The following is a 12,046-nucleotide window of genomic DNA, read 5'->3' on the forward strand; positions in this document are numbered from 1 at the left end:
TGCTTAAAGTTATCACCTACTCTCCTTAATCTCATAAGAACTTCCTCTTCACCTTAAGCTCATGTTATTCTACTCACAATGCAACAATCTGAAATCTCCGAGATGTAACAGGAGGCTTCCGTGTTGTTATGTTAAAGATTCCTTCATTACCGCCTTTCATACTCTCTTTTTTCATTCGAGGATGAAGGATAGTTTAATTGGTATCTGATGTAATGGCCCGTTTGGTCGTTATCATACTTTTGACCCATTTACCCCCGTTGACCCTTCCCTGAGTCCTTTTAGTATGATTTTGACTCGCGGGGATGGGTGGTACGGTTCTCGAGATGATCGGGCGAGGTTTATGATGACTTTTGTGAAATAGGGCCTTAAATTGAAAAAGTTTGACCAATGGTTGACTTTTGAGTGAACGAACCTTTTTCAAAAATCTGACAATTTTGAAAGGTCCAGATGATCGATTATGACTTGGTGAGATGCTAGGTTCGATTGTCGAGGCACTTGGGAGTGTTTTAGGTCATTGATCGAAAAGTTATCATTTGGCCATTTGGTGTCGACCCAGTCAAAGAGACCTCCGTTGGGAATTCCGAGGCCACGAGTGAGTCCGTCGCGTGTTTTTGTCTATGAATGCTTGTCTGGTTTGTATCTGGGAGGTCTCGGGTGATTGTCGAATTACGGGATTGGGTTTGTGAAAAACCAAAAATTTTTGGTATCTGGTGTCTGCTGTAGCTGCACCAGATTTGCCATAGCAGACCCGTTATAACAAGGTCTTGGTCCACTATAGCGAGATGACGACTTTCGATATGGGCGCCACAGATGGTCATTCCGCCGTGGCGGATGCCACTGAACGGCGAGTCAGAACGCCGGGCGCGATCCCATTTAAGAAAGAGCTTGTGACATTGCCGCGAACGACGTGGACCAGAACCTAATAAAAGCTAAGTGAAACCCTTAATATTTCCCATTTCTTCACTTCTTGTTCCTAAGCACTTTGGAATCGTATTGAGGAGATTCTTGGTTGATTCCTCTTTAGGGTAAGTTCCCTAATCTTGAATTCTTTAATTTACATTCCTTAAGCATGAATCCATGATAGAAAATTCATAAAACTTAAGAAGGAAGATAGGTTTGATGTTTTCTATTATTTGCGTTTTAATCTTTCTAAATGGAAATTGTTGATAGTTTTGACTAATATAATTAGAGAAGTTGATGATTTAATAGTTAATAAGCTTGAATCTTCCATTTATGTTGATGAAATTGAATGTTGGAAATTTAGGGTTTATACCCAAATTGGGGCTTTTCACTTGAATAACAAAATCGACCCATTCTTGAGTTATTTTAGCAATTGATTAGTAGGATTGAACTCATAAAATGTTGAATTGCATATTTCACTTTCGAAATACCCGTTTTACCCTTGTGGGCTTGTTTTCCCTTTTCTCCATAGTTGAATTTGATTCAAAAGATAAGTATAGCAATATGGGTATTGATCTTCCTTATTTCTAACTTAGAACTCGATTATGGTTAGACTTAGAGTATTTGGAGGCACTCCGAAAATGATAGGCAAGAGTGTGATTGTTCGTGGCTCTTGCTCTGCTACCAGGTAGGCAACGACTTACCTTTCTGTCACGACCTAACTAGTGGGCCATGACGGGTACCCGGAGCTGGCTACCGAGCACCACTCATCATGCTATGTGTCATACTCAACCTGGACATATATCATTTCCAACATAGACCTTGTCATAAATCAATTTCCATATCTCCCAAAACATGCATATATGCATAAGCCCACGAGGTTACAAAATAACGTACAAAATATACACTGAAGAAGTCTCATAACATCTACTACAACCCACACATAAGTATCTACGAGCCTCTAACTGAAGTACTGAATTCATAAGGACGGGACAGGGCCCCGCCATGCCCCAAATATGTACGAGAAGTATATACCAATAAATAGCACCTCCCGGAGTAGCGGAGTGCTCCCGTGTAGCCGCCGATAGGCTCCTATAATCCGTACCGCCTCCCCGTCTACGTGGGCATGAACACAGCGTCCATAAAAGAAAGGATGTCAGTACGAACAATGTACTGAGTATGTAAGGCATGTATGGTAACATAATAAGGAAATATAGAAAGCATAAGAAGAAAACATAACTGTATCTGCTTGCCACTTGAGGCGGAATCATGCATGCTCACTTTTACCTTTAAAACATATCACACAGAAATAAATAAACTATCTGAATCAATAACTTCGTTAGCCAGCGTCCGGGCCTCCCGAGTCCGGGACAACCATTTCGCGCCGCCCACTAGTGGTGTCTGCCCATGCCATATAAACACGGTGCAATAAGCCGCCAGCCTTAGAGGTGCTTCCGAGCCATCTTGGCACGGTTTAATCATCATTATACACTCAACATGAAGCATGCATAAGAGCTCAAGTAAAAGCTGTAACTGCATCGGAGTGGCGCAAGGTCGGTAACCTCCGATTATCTTATGGAACCATCATAATCATCATGTCTCGCCTTAAAGGAACTAGCATTATGAGGTGAGACTATCAATAATGAATAACAATCAAGGAAATCATACATCAAGATCATTAATCTCATAATAGCATCCTTTCACAAGTTTAGAATCTCTATGACTAAAATCATCATTATCATAGCTCATCTCTTATCTTTATCTCATGAGAAGCTCTTAATAATCATGGACTCGTAATTTCCGGAATGTAAGAAAGTCATGGAAAGATAGAAGATATTACGTGATGGAAGTCATGCCTTAGAAAGAAGGGCTAGCCTTACATACATTTACGTCTCCTTAATGACTAAGCGTTCTCCTTCCAAGCTCACAACTCTACATTCAAGAGATTTCGTACTACATTAGATCGTTAGAAACATGCTTTAGGCTAAGCTAAGGCGACTAAGAGCAAACAAAAATTGGGCGACATTTCTTTTGCTTCGACAACTTCCTCTATAAAATAAGACAACTCCCAAACATCAATAAGAACACCCATAATATCATAGTCAATAGATTCTTCAAGTTAAACATTCTTTACTTCTCAAATTCACCTTCAAAATCATCCATAACCATGACTATAATACAACATCATATTTATTCTTCACATAACACTTCCTCAACGTCTTTAGCATCATTTAGAACAAGATCATTCTCACGTTGTACCACGAATTATGATTCACATTAATTTACTACTCAAAATACCTTTATTTTCCACATTAAAGCTCATATTCTACATTCTTATCTAATCCAAGTCTTTCAACCATTCAACACCTTTGATAACATGAAATAATTGTAAAGATCACCTTTGATTATGTAGAAATGATCTTTGGAGGAAGATACTCCACTTGAGGACAACACCAACTTCAATTCCAAAGAGAATTCCAAGCTTCCATTAATCCTAGTGAACACCCATACACTTGTTACACTTGATTCTTGGTGTTTGATCTTTGATTTACCTTGGATTTATGTTAGTATGATGGAGGGAATATTATAGAACTTTCAAGACTTGTGGGGAGAGTGAAATTTGAAAAATAAGGGCAGGGTTCGTCTATTTATAACTGGAACTGGAAAGTTCCAGTGAAGGGGTTCGACGAGCGGGTCGATGACCCGTCGACGTGTCTCTAGTCCGTCGACTTGCTCCATTGACTTGCTCCGTCGATTTACGCCTGCAAATCTCTGATTACAGAAACAGAAGGACGGTGCACAGCGACGGTCCGTCGACATGTCGACAACCCGTAGATAGTGACTGGTATCTGCAGAATTTCCTGATTCGGTTCAGATTTCGTCGATTCGATCCGTTCGACTTATAATCCTGTAAGTTACTAGGAATACCTACTGGTACATTTGTACACAGGGTAAGACACCCTCTACCTTAACATTCTCCAACAAGCTTTCTTCTCTCTCCTCAATTGTCTTTGAAATCTTAATTAGAAACATTAAGTATCCCTTCTTACTTGTAGGAACATCATGTACATCTTAACCTACTTTAGTCTATTTACCACACAACGACATAAAATTTTCGAGGTGTAACATTCTCCCCCCCCCCCCCCCCTTAAGAACATTCATCCTCGAATGTTAAGTTCTTGGGAATCCTACAAAAATTTTGCCAGAGTGTAATATTGCACTACCATCCTGTCTCAGCAACCCACAATAACATCGCCTCACAGGACTACAACAACAGTGGCAAGAAAACATGACCACACACGACCAAAAGTATCAAAAGAAGGCATTACGTACCTTAGGACAATAATGTCTCATCTTGAATCTCTTCCGGGGGTGGAAACAAATGCAGATATCTGGACTTCATGTCTTCTTCTAGTTCCCAGGTCATTTCCTCTCTATTATTGCTTCTCCACAAGACCTTAACTGAGGCTACCTCCTTGTTTCTAAGTTTCCGCACTTGCCTATCTAATATAGTAATAGGTACCTCTTTATAAGCCAACTTCTCAGTAATTTGGACATCACCTACTGGAACGATTCTGGAAGGATCTCTCACGCACTTGCAGAGCATCGACACATGAAAAACTAGGTGGATTGACTGCAGTTCTGGAGGTAGATCTAGCTCATAAGCTACTTGGCCCATCTTGCGTACAATCTTATGTGTCCGATATATCATGGACTAAGCTTGCTCTTCTTGCCGAATCTCATTACACCCTTCATCGGTGACACTTTTAAGGACACCCAATCATTGATTTAGAATTCCAAGTTCCGTCGGCGATTATCCGCATAGGACTTTTGGCCACTTCGGGCTATCAACAATCGATCTCTGATAAGCTTGGATCATTTCCATCGCTTGCTGAACCAATTCTGGACCTATCAGTTGTGTCTCTCTGATTTCAAACCATCCAATTGGCGATCTACACTTCCTTCCATACAGAGCTTCATACGGAGCCATCTGGATGCTGGAATGATAAGCTTATTATAAGCCCCACAAGTGGCAAATGATCATCCCATGCCTCTCCGAAATCTAATACACATGCCCGCAACATATCTTCCAAGGTCGGAATAAGGCGTTCAGCTTGTCTATCGATCTGGTGGATGAAATGTTGTCTTTGAGTCTCACTTGAGTTCCCAAACCTTCTTGAAAAGACTTCTGAATTTAGTCAGAATCAGTGTGCTCTATGTCGTGATAATGGAATCGGTACACCATGAAGTCGCACTATCTCTTGAAGATACAACTTTGCATAATCTTCTGCTGAGTATGTAGTTCTGACTAGAAGAAAATGAGCTGATTTTGTAAGTCTGTCCACGATTACCCGTATGGAATCATACTTACACCGAGAACGGGGAACCTACAATAAAATCCATATTGATCATCTCCCATTTCCAGGTTGGAATTTCCATAGCTTGTAAAAATACTCCTAGCTTTTGATGCTCGATTTTCACTTGTTGGCAATTTGGGCATTGAGCTACAAATTCTGCTATATCTTTCTTCATTTCATCCCACCAATACCTTAACTTAAGATCATGGTACATCTTGGTTGCTCCTGGGTGAATAGAATAACAGGAGTAATGAGCTTCTTCCAAAATCTGATGACATAGTCCTGCAACATCTGGAACACATAGCTTGCCTCGGTACCTGAGAATCCTATCTGCCGAAGTCTCGAATGGTAACTTCTCTTTCTGAGGAATCGTATCTCTATAGTGACTCAACTAGGGATCTTCATATTGGCGCCTTTTCACTTCCATGTCCAGGAATGAATCAGATTGATTATGAACAACAACTCCTGCATTACCCGAGTCCATTAAGCGGACTCCTAGGTTAGCTAACTGGTGGAGCTCACGTACTAATTCTTTCTTCTCCAGTTGGATATCACATAAACTGCCCATGGATTTGCGGTTAAGAGCATCAGCCACCACTTTTGCTTTTCCCGAATGATTTAGTATAATATACTCAACATCATAGTCTTTCAATAACTCCAACCATCGCCTCTGCCGAAGATTCAACTCCTTTTGCTTGAAAATATACTGGAAGCTCTTATGATCCGTGTAAATATCAACATGAACACCATACAAATAATGTCTCTATATCTTCAAAGCATGAATAACTGTCGTTAATTCAAGATCATGGGTTGGGTAGTTCTTCTCATGTTTTCTCAACTGTCTAGAGGAATAGGCTATAACCTTCCCCTGCTGCATCAACATGCAACCCAATCCGACATTGAAGGCATCACAATAAACAACATAACCTTCTGACCCTTCAGGAAGCGTCAGGACTGGGGTTGAAGTCAATCTATGTTTCAATCCCTGGAAACTGCGCTCACACGCATCGGTCCATTGGAATTTTATTGATTTTTGAGTTAGCTTCATTAATGGTGCCCAAATAGAAGAAAATCCTTCCACAAATCTTCGATAATAACCTGCTAAGCCCAAAAAGCTACGGACCTCTATAGGTGTTGTAGGCCTTGGCCAAGTCTTCACAGCTTCAATTTTCTGAGTATCGACCCGAATGCCGTCAGCTGAGATAATATGGCCTAGAAAAGTTACAGAATTCAACCAAAACTCACATTTTGAAAATTTGGCATACAACTCACGAGTCTGAAGAATTCCAAGGAAAATACGCAAATGATCCGCATGCTCTATTTCTGACCGAGAATATATATGTCACGACCCAAACCGATGAGCCGTGACAGGTACCTGACCATTACTGGCCAAGCACCCCTATGCTTGCATCTACTTCTCACTGACTATCCTGGGCCCATGTACAATCTGTAACTGTGCTATACTTTTCCCGAATAATCAACACAAAAGACACCGTACCGGGAACTCATGGCCAACGCATACATATAAAGATAGACACTGAGAATAACAGCATGAGCTGACTTGGCCACCACACATATATACTGTACAACAAAATACATGCCGACGAGGCTGCATAATATCACGGCTACATGTCACTGTCTACAGACCTCTATGGAGTACAAACTGTAGAAAGGACAGGACAAGGCCCTGCCGTACCCATGTATGTAACAAGATGGCATACCAAGCGGACTGAAGCTCCGGATCAATGGAGCGTACCGACTGCCGCTGAGGGGAGGTCATATTGCTGTGAATTTTTCGACTGGCTACCTGATCCTGCGGGCATGAACGCAGCGTCCACAAGAAGGGACGTCAGTACGAATAATGTACCGAGTATGTAAGGCATGAATAGTAACATAGTAAGGGATACAAGCGGTGAATAATAACGAATGGAAATATAGAGTATATCATAAGATAAAAGAGTGACCTATACATATGAGTGCCTCTTAGGCGGGTACCATGCATGCTTAGTGCTGCGGAACGTGCAGCTCGATCCATATATATACATATATACATATATCCATAGTAATGCTTTCTTTGAAAAACATTTCTTGTTCATGTATACATAAAATAGAACATATCATGTTGCCGAGGCGTCGGCTCCGATCCATTTAGCCACATATGTCCCGCGTCCGGGCATCCCGCGTCCGGAATGGTATCATGTCATATTATACCAACTGATCAGGTGGTTACGCGTATATAACGCTCTCCCTTTTCCCCATATATATATATACATATATCATATAAGCAGCATGCATGAGAGCCCAAAGAAAGTCATGTATCTATCGGAGTGATGTAAGGTCGGTAACCTCCGATTATATTATGGAATAATCATGGTCGCTTTGTCTCAATATACGCATAACCACCTGATCAGTTGGTATAATATGACATGATACCATCCCGGACGCGGGATGCCTGGACGCGGGACATATGTGGCTAAATGGATCGGAGCCGACGCCTAATAACATGATATGTTCTATTTTATGTATACATGAACAAGAAATGTTTTTCAAAGAAAGCATTACTATGGATATATGTATATATGTATATATGTGGATCGAGGCACGTTCCGCAAAGACTAAGCATGCATGGTACCCGCCCAAGAGGCACTATACAACAGTCACTCTTTTATCTTATGATATACTCTATATTTCCATTCTATTATTATTCCTGCTTTGTATCCCTTACTATGTTACTATTCATGCCTTACATACTCGGTACATTATTCGTACGACGTCCTGCTTGTGGACGCCGCGTTCATGCCTCGTGATCGGGTAGCTGGCCGGACGATCAAAGAATATGACCTCCCCTTAGCGGTAGTCAGTACGCTCCATTGATGCGGAGCTTCAGTCCGCTTGGTATGCCATCTTGTTACATACATGGGTACGGCAGGGCATTGTCCTGTCCTTTCTACAGTTTGTACTCCATAGAGGTCTGTAGACAGTGACAGGTAGGCGTATTGTGGCCTAAACTTATCATGGAAAAGTGAAGATACAACAATATTAAAGGGAGAAAGGTATGAATCTCTTCCTATTTACGTGAATACCGGTTTATTCGCCAAGTTAGCGTAGTTAATAATTGTATAGTGGGTTAATTAGTTACAAAAGTTGGAGAATAGCGTGTGGGCCGTTCTATGGAATACTTTGGTGTTTGAAATGATGCTATTGATGTTGGTATTGTTGTGATTGTTGTTGGTTATTGAATTGAGAATTCGGGCTAGGCATATAAACAGGGGAATCTTTGCCCGATTTTCGGCAGAATATAGAATAGTTTGATTTCAAACTTGGAATAAGTGTGCGATAAAAGAGGCTAACGTCAAATGTAAATCCTCTTAAATGTAGACTTTGCGAGCTCGACGAATAAGCGTAGCTAATAGGAGGTGGGCATTATGTTAAGGCTCGTCCCTTTCTTTCAAAGGCATGATTCCTATGTTATGATTCCACAAATGTTTCCATAACCGCCTTGTTTTCAAAAGCTCGAAGTTCATGGCTCTTAAAGCCTCGTATGATGTTAAATGGAATATGTTCTATGATGATTGTGACGATGGTGATGATTCTCTTCTTTTGAAACTCCGAAGCTATGATTTGAGCGCATTATGAGATTATTGAGCCATTCCATGAATCTCTTAACCATACTTATTATTGATGGTCTCACCTCATGTTACTCGTTCCTTCGAGGTGAGATATAGCGATGATAACGATTTATTTCCATGCTTACCTAAGTTCATGATTCTCGAGACTCCCGTGACATCGTCGATTTCATCTTGCGATAGTTGATCCTTCAAGGATTGATATGATGATAATGGTAATGCTAATGATGACGTTGATTTCATTTATGTGTTTTTATGTATATGTATGTATGTATGTATGTATGCATTGCATCTCACTGATCAGTTGGGCATAACATCGAGTCCCGCAAGGGCCGAGTACGGATACCTTAACATCGAGTCCCGTAAGGGCCGAGTACAGATATGACAGGTGTATGTATAGTAAGTGTAAGTGTATCTGAATGCCTATGTATGTATGATATATATGGATATGTATGGAAAAGTCCTTAAAAAGCTAAGCATGCACGACATTCGCCTTAAAAGGGCATTCAGAGGCACAGGTTGATCTCTTTTTTATTACTTTATCGCCATACGTCCATTATATTATTTTCCATGTTCGGTATTTCTTACTATGTCAACGTTCATACCTTACATACTCGGTCAGACATTGCTCGTCTTGACATCCCTTTCTTGTGGACGGTTGCGTTTCATGCACGCTTGGTGTATACGGATGAGTAGAGGATATTGCTAGAAGATGTCGAGCCTGGATTGGCGAGCTCATTTCCTTCGAGTGTTGCCGAGAGTCAAAGTATCTATGTTATGTTATCTTGATTGATGTCGGAGACTTTGCGAAGACGAGTCACGTATATAGCATCGGATCTTGTAAGCGACTCTGTGAAGTGATATATCATTATGCATTATGTTACAAATTTCATATGATTACAGATTCTACTTGATTTGGGAACGACGAAAAGAATGTTTTTGAAAAGCTTTCATTATGCATTTCATTTCGTGATTTAAGAGTCCACCAACATCAAAAACATCATTTCCCATATCAAAGTATTCCATAGAACAGCCCGTATGGTGTTCGTCCCATGACTTCCTCCATAGAATCATTTTATAACAATTTTACGCCCCTCCTTCTCCGTAAATAAACCGATATTAACACCAATAGAAAGTGATTCATACCTTTCCCTTGATAATAATGCTATATCTTCACTTCTGCACCTTGAACTTAAGCCACAACGCATTAATACACAATTTTATAGTTGCAACTATCTGCTCGTGTTTTGGACTGGGATTTGGAAATTATACCTGGTTTCGGGCTAAAAGTTAGTGGTGGAAGGTTGGGGAATTTTCTAGAGTTTTTGGGAGTGTTTGGACATGTTTGGTGTGAAAATAGGGGGCCTCCCCCTTTTATAGAACGGTCCAGGTTCTGCCTGGACCGACCTATATTTCCTTCAGCGCGTTCACGCCCCCTTTGGGCGCGTTCGCGCTGACTCAGTTTTTCTGACTGCACCTTTGTTCAGTAAAAAAATCATAACTCTTGATCTCGGGAGCATAGTGTGAGGGTCCACGACCTACGGTTGGAAAGCTCTTTCAATTATGTACAACTTTCATTCTTTGTATTTTCCCAAATTCCAAACTTATAATATCGTTTTGGGCCCCTCCAAGTTAGATCATCCGAAAATGTTTCCTTAAATCGTTGTTTTGGAGGGCTTATGCCCATATTTGGCTTATGGGTCCTTCTTAGGACTTGCTCAACTTTCCATGTGCTACTCATATGTCTCTTCATATGTGCTTTATAAAACTCCGACGTGTGGGCCCCGCTTAGCGTACAGCAACGAGGGCTTTTCATTAAGTGCCATATGAACCAATTCACCCCATAGGGTCTCCAAATGTCACATATATATGTTATTATTACATTCTTATAATATAACCTTCATCCTAAATCCGGATCTCAAAATTTGTTCAGCGCGTTCGCGCCTCGTAGTGGCGCGTTCGCGCTGTGTTGGCCCTTGGCCTTCTGCGCGTTCGCACCACTCCCAGGAGCGTTCGCGCAGACCATTTCCCTGTCTACCAGCCCGACTTGTAACATCCATATCTCCTTACCCCGATGTCCTATTGAGGAGCAGTTTATTGCGTTAGATACTAGACTCCTCGAACTTCACTTTAGGCTTTTGTTTCACTTCAAAACTCTTAATATACTGAGACATATTCTTTCTTCCAGTTAGACCAAAATATTTCGTACCTAACCTTGCCCAACTTTCCTTCAAAGCCTCGGAAGCTTAATCTCCTTAGTTCATTGGTTTTCAAATCCTCCTATAACCTGTTACGCGAACTCAGACTCTCGTAATCGTAACACGAGCACCTATCATCTTGCATCTTCTCGACAATAACTCCAATGTCTGCACCCGAATAGCTAATACCTAATTTATAGTTGCATTCGTTATAATAGTCGTTGTCGTCCGAAGTGTCCTTTGGATTTGTCATCCTCTCCATTATCCTTTGTGAACTAAGCTTGTAGACCTTTCTTGCTCTCTTTATTACCCTTTAGGACATGTCACTGCTTACTTAGGCACTGCGCAATTTTGCCCGATACAGGGGTTTCAAACCATGGTCTAGAAATATTATAGCTCCTCTTGATGTAAAGTGCTCTCTTGAGTTATCTTTCATACTTTCTCCCTATGTCTACCTCATGGTACACTTATTGTTAATTCGTTTCTACTTCTTTCCGTTATCTTCCCGATATGCCAATACGCCTCGAACTCTGGCCCTGAGCTAATAAAGTTCTCCTTCTGGAGCTTGAGAACATCATAGTTCCTTTCAAGTTCAATATGTTCTTCCCCCCTTATGAAAGGAGGGTCCTAACACACTAACTGACTTTCGAATATTCATCGTTTTCGGCAATTATCGGCTGCCCTTCACGACCTTCTTAAGGCTGGGGTTCCGTCATCGTATGGTCTGACTTATCTATCTTTTTGCTAGTTACACTCTCGTTTTCAATCAGCCCATTAGTATACCTTCGCTACTTTCACCCTTAATCTTCCTTAAGTTCCTTTCTTCTCGAGCGCCTTTCTCCTCTTTGTTATTAATCGTATGAAATTTATAACATAATGCATAATGATATATCACAAGTCGCACAAGCGCATGCTATAACGTGACTCTGTCGAAAATCCCATCCCATAACGTAACTTACTCGAC

Source organism: Lycium ferocissimum, chromosome 3 (genome assembly GCF_029784015.1).
Source record: "Lycium ferocissimum isolate CSIRO_LF1 chromosome 3, AGI_CSIRO_Lferr_CH_V1, whole genome shotgun sequence".
Classification (NCBI taxonomy): Eukaryota; Viridiplantae; Streptophyta; class Magnoliopsida; order Solanales; family Solanaceae; genus Lycium; species Lycium ferocissimum.